Here is a 6,000-nt window from a genome sequence, read left to right on the forward strand (position 1 = left end):
GCTGAAGTCGGACGCTTAACCGACCGAGCCACCCAGGCGCCCCAGATTTTGTTTTTAGACAATCGCAAGACACATGTGAGACACACATACTGCTGTTAGCATCTATAATCATAAACACTCAGGTGGGAAAAGTGGCAAAGGAAATGAAAGAAAATTCCAAAAGAACAAATACAATTGGCCTTTGAAAATGAAAAAATTCCAGGGGCGCCTGGGTGGCTCAGTAGGTTAAGCATCCGACTTCAGCTCAGGTCACGATCTCACGGTCCGTGAGTTCGAGCCCGCGTCAGGCTCTGGGCTGATGGCTCGGAGCCTGGAGCCTGCTTCCGATTCTGTGTCTCCCTCTCTCTCTGCCCCTCCCCCGTTCATGCTCTGTCTCTCTCTATCCCAAAAATAAATAAACATTAAAAAAAAATTTTTTTTTAAAAGAAAATGAAAAAATTCAAGATCTGTGCCTTTTCACCTGTATAACGAGAAAAGATTTTGTTAATAATAATTTCCAATGTTGATTAGTGTTTGGGGAAAAAAAACAAAACTTTCAAACACTACTGACAGGAATGCAAAACACAGTACCTTTTTGGGGATATCCTATAAGTACCTGTACAGGGTCTTAAAGTTTATGCCTTTAAACTAGAGATCCCACAGATACAAATGTAGTATAAGGAGATATACACATGTAACACTTTACTCTGGAAATTTTTAACCCAAAAATTTGTGTTACCCAATAAAAATAATCTCTATATGCAATAAGTGATTAAGGAAATTGTAATGAAATAATATTTAGTCATTAAAAAAGATAAAAAGCATATTTACAGACATAGGAAAAGGTTCAAAATATATAAGTGATAAAACACTTAGCAAAATATATGTACATTATGATCTCCTGTTTGTATGTGTACCCAAATATATATATATGAATATGTATATTGAATTATATATAATTCATAATTATATGAATGCATAAGGCTAGAAGATTACATAATAAAATGTTGATAGTGATTATTTTTGTTTAAAGAGTTACTTGCCATTTTGGCTTTGCTTTTTGCAGTGTTTTTCGGTTTTTGGTTTTTTTGGTTTTGGTTTTGGTGGGGTTTTTTTGTATTTTTACAATGTGCTATTTTGTTGTTTTATTTTTTTAATGTTTATTTATTTATTTTGAGAAAGAGAGTGCGAGCAGGGGATGGGGCAGGAGACAGGGAGAGAGAGAATCTTAAGCAGGCTCCACACTCAGCATTACAGCGCAACATGGGGCTCAATCCCACGACTCTGACCTGAACTGAAATCAAGAGTCAGTTGCTTAACCAACTGAGTCACCCAGGCACCCTACCATATGCTAGTTTTATGAAACAAAAATAAAATTTTTTTTAAATCAAAATCAAAAAGCAGACCTTAAATCAGTCACTTATTACCCTAAAACGACTCTATTTTGCCCTTAAGAGATCCGAAATATAGATACCATGGTCTCACCATATATATTTATATAAATGGCCTCTTTAAAAGAGCAAACTCCCTCATCATATTTGACTGACAGCTGTTCATATATACCTCCAATGGTTTTGATATTTAAGAGATATGTGTCTGTTCCAAGAAAACTGCTGAATCCCACAACTCCAGGTCAAGGCAATTCAGATATCAGAAAACATCATGATCCAGTTCCTACTAAGTTCCAGACTCTGTATTCATCACAGTCTAGGACTAATAGCCCCCTCCACCCCTACAAAATAATAACAGTTCAACATTTTTTTTTTTTTTTAATGAGTAAAAACCACTCCTTATCGGGTTACAGATTTGTCGTTCCCTCCTATACCATGAGGAAGCCACTGGGATGACAAATTCTTTGAGCTGTTTTCCCCAGCAGCAAAGTAAATCACACCTGATCTTTGCCCCCTCCTTACCCTCTTGGCTGTATGAACGGAGGTGAGCGTTTGCGAGGTAGCGTGCTGTCCGGGAGAGGTACCACTTGCGCTCAGGAACCGGAGCAAACCCAGCTGTCGCGCTTTTGATCAAACCCATTCCTCCGTCCTCCTTATTCCCTTGAATAACTATCTTAACACTCGCATGAACTAAAATCACTTGCCCTGTCAGGCTCCCGAAGGGAAGCAGCAGACCTGGAAGTAAGTAAATTTCTACAGGACCCAAAGTCAAGTCGGTGCCAAACCGTCAGCGAAACAAAGTATGGAGGTCTTCAACCCGCCAATCAGGACAAATGCTTTGAGAGGAAGGACATCGGCAGTCAGCCTATCTCGTGAAATCTGGGCTAGAAGGCGGCCGCATCCAACAAAACTACTCCTATGCTGCCCCCACCCCATCCGTCTTTTAGGGACCTTTCATCTCCGACAACAAGAAATAAAATGGGAAGCGGGGGCTCAGCACAAAGAAATGGAATTAGCGACAGTGGTTTGCTCTAAAGCTTGTGCCAGCGGCAGTACAACCCACGTCCCCAGCTCTGCTTCACCTCGCCTCTCCTGCGAGAGCCCAGCATTGCCAGCACATGCCCTTGGCCTCGGGTGCAATGGCTGTGGCGTTAGTGTATAATCTTCAGCCCAATTTCTCTTGAACCCTCTGACCCTTCTCAGCAAGTCCCACTGGGCTCCAAAAAAAGGTCAGTCCTCACCATCTCCACTGTCGAGTCCCTTCCCTAACTTTTCTGCCCCCTTCTTTGTTCTCCTACAGATCAACACATTATATAACTTAACTGGGTTCTGAATCTTGTCTGGACAATGGCAGACTCAGCATACTCAGATAGCAAAAATGATCTCCCTGTAAAATAAATTCATGGAGCCATTTAACAGAGTAGCTGTGGGGGCCTGGCCGAGAGCTGGTATCTCCCGTGGCCAAAACCTAGTTTCCCTTTATCTCTCTTTTTGTTCCATTTTCTTTTCATTTAAGGTTAATGTTGCCAGGCTTTTCAAAACAGGTGACTCTGGCTATGTTAAATAAAGCAAGGTGTGATAGCATCTTCCATGACTTCAGATGTCAAACACTGGGGAGAAGAGGGAAAAGTACTTTTAAATGACCACATCCTCTTAATAACATTCCGAGGCAGAGAACGCTTATCTTGATTTTAATTTTTCAGTCTCCTGTCATCTCTTCCTCTAAAAATATGGCTGAAAGAAAGATCGCCCATGAAGCACTTATCAGAAAGCCATTAACTAACGTTTGTGGGAGCCAGATGGAGTATGGGGCAGATGACTGGTAAGGATTGGAGTGGGGAAAGTGACAATGGCACCTGATGAGAACACACTTTATACTCTGTAAGGTCAGGCATCATTTTATAAACCCAGACTTGAACAAATGCAAATATTAAAGTTATTTGCACAAAGCATGGCCTGAAATTCACCTCTGAGTTTCCTCTGAAGAAAGAGCTAATCAAGAAAATGCTTAAGACTGACAAACTTAGGGAGAGAACATTCAACTTACTTAGAAAATTAAATTGTTTTCAGTCTCCAAAGAAGCTCTGATTTAAAACAAGTCATTCTTACCTAGTCTTTAAGCTTGTGGCTTCAAGCCTCTCTTAGCCAACATGGCAACGTTTCCACGTATGTGAAAGCCAGACTTCCAGAAACGTCAGCATTTGTCAGTGTTGTTCACAGTGAATGATCCATGAACCACCTGGAGTTCTAGGTAGATCTAGGCTCCACTCACCCTTAGTTCTCCATCACCTCAGCCCCTTTCCTGACCTTATGAATCAGAAGCTACTCTAGGATTGAGTTTGGAGTCTAGAAGCCCTTTCCTGCAAGGCACTTCTGTCAGCATGGATGGATATGTGTGGTCGGGCAGAATCTGACCTATAGAAGTCTTGTATATAAGAACTCAGCTAGAGACAGAATTGAAGAATCCTGGACATCTAGAACTAGAGACCCAAGTACTGATGCTTGGACAATGACCAACAGCACCTTCACTTATTAAAGAGAAAATACAGAGCTCAACAAGGTTTCTAGATCAAATGTAAGGGAAGAAATCAGGAATTAAGGACCAGAGACAATGGCTGCATCTTGTTAGCAAGAGGTTCAAGATCCCAAAGACAGAAATCCTAGAACAAAGATCAGAACCCAGTGGCAAAGCAGTCGATCAAGAAATATACAAAGAGCTATAGTTAGCAGCAAAATAGACATGGCGGTGTGCTAAGGTCTTCTGAGGACGGGGCTTGTCCAAGGCATCTTGGTTCTTGAGCTGGGACGAGTCCACATAAGCGCATAAGTACATCTGATTAAGAAGAACAGACACATACTAATTAAGAGCCCAAGCTACTCCCAACCCCAAGTCTCCCTGAACTCAGCGAAATACAGGAGTTTCCGTAATAATGCCTCGTGTTAAATGTACAATGCCACCAATGGCTACAGTTCATCATCACAGGGAAAGAGGAGAGGGACACAGGCACTTGGGAGGGGAAGGAGCTGACATCACGTTATATCCCCAGGCTGAGTTTTAACAAGGGCAAGGTAACTTATCATTAGCCCAGTGTGCAAGTTCCAGCAATCAAAACACTCAAGCCCAGGCCCAGGGGAACAGGCGCATCTGTAGAGGAAGTACTCTCATTGTTCAGTGTTGAGCAATCGGCCAGGCAAGGGGTTAGAGCAGAAGCAGGAGTTTTCCCTCTCTCTGGACTTCTCCAGCCTACTAAGTAAACCAGCACTGCCGGTGGCATGAAATAACAAAAAATACACATTCTCTGAGAACCTACCCGGGGGGCACTGTCCTACCTGCTCTCACACGTACCATTTAATAGCCCCAGTAACGCTGGGAAACGAGTTGTGTTAGCCCCATTTTACAGATAAGAAGGCCAAGGTACAGAGAAGATAAGGGATCTGCCCAACAACCTTTCTGACCATTTTTCATGCTCAGAACACTGGTCAGACATTTTGCAGAAGCTGCTTCTTTTCCAGTAAAAAAACAAATTATACGGCAACTTCACTACTTTTACGATGAAAAAGGCTTTAGAAGTTGGAGACGCACATGCATATATAAACACGAACACCACAGTCTCAATCTTGTATTTAGTTTGAGGAAAGAGAAAAGAAGTTCCTGTGGATTCTTTTTTTTTTTTTTTTTTTCAACGTTTATTTATTTTTGGGACAGAGAGAGACAGGGCATGAACGGGGGAGGGGCAGAGAGAGAGGGAGACACAGAATCGGAAACAGGCTCCAGGCTCCGAGCCATCAGCCCAGAGCCCGACGCGGGGCTCGAACTCACGGACTGAGAGATCGTGACCTGGCTGAAGTCGGACGCTTAACCGACTGCGCCACCCAGGCGCCCCTCCTGTGGATTCTTTTAAGTGCACCTCTCTTGTTTGGCCCAAGTTCTGCAAGAAAACCACTGTGATTAAAGCCTGTAGAAAGCCTGCAGAAGTGTTCATCCACTCACACTCTGAACCCAGTTCTGTCCAATGCCAAACTCTGCTTTTGTTTTTTTTTGGTTTTTTTTTTTTTTTTTAATTTAAAGACAAGTTATTAACATACAGGAGTAGTTATTAACATTCAGGAGTAGAACCCAGTGACTCCTCTCTTACACAGGACACCCAGTGCTCATCCCAAAAAGTGCCCTCCTTAATGCCCGTTACACATTTAACCCATATCCCACTCCACCCTCAGCAACCCTCAGTTTAGTCTCTCTAGTTAAGAGTCTCTTATGGTTTGCCTCCCTCTCTGTGTTTATCTTATCTTTCCTTGCCTTCCCCTATCTTCATTTGTTGTGTTTATCAAATTCCACATATAAGTGAAATCATATGGTATCCGTCTTTCTCTGATTTCTTTGGCTTAGCATAACACACTCTAGTTCCACCCATGTTGTTGCAAATGGCAAGATTTCATTCTTTTTCACCACCAAGTGGTATTCCATTGTATGTATAATGTATAGGCCACATCTTCCTAATCCATTCATCAGTTGATGGACATTTGCACTCTTTCCGTAAGTCGGCTATTGTTGATAGCGCTGCTATAAACGTTGGGATCCGTATGCCCTTATGAATCGGCATCTTTTTATCCTTTGGCTAAATACCCAGTA

This window comes from Leopardus geoffroyi, chromosome B1 (genome assembly GCF_018350155.1).
Source record: "Leopardus geoffroyi isolate Oge1 chromosome B1, O.geoffroyi_Oge1_pat1.0, whole genome shotgun sequence".
NCBI lineage: Eukaryota > Metazoa > Chordata > Mammalia > Carnivora > Felidae > Leopardus > Leopardus geoffroyi.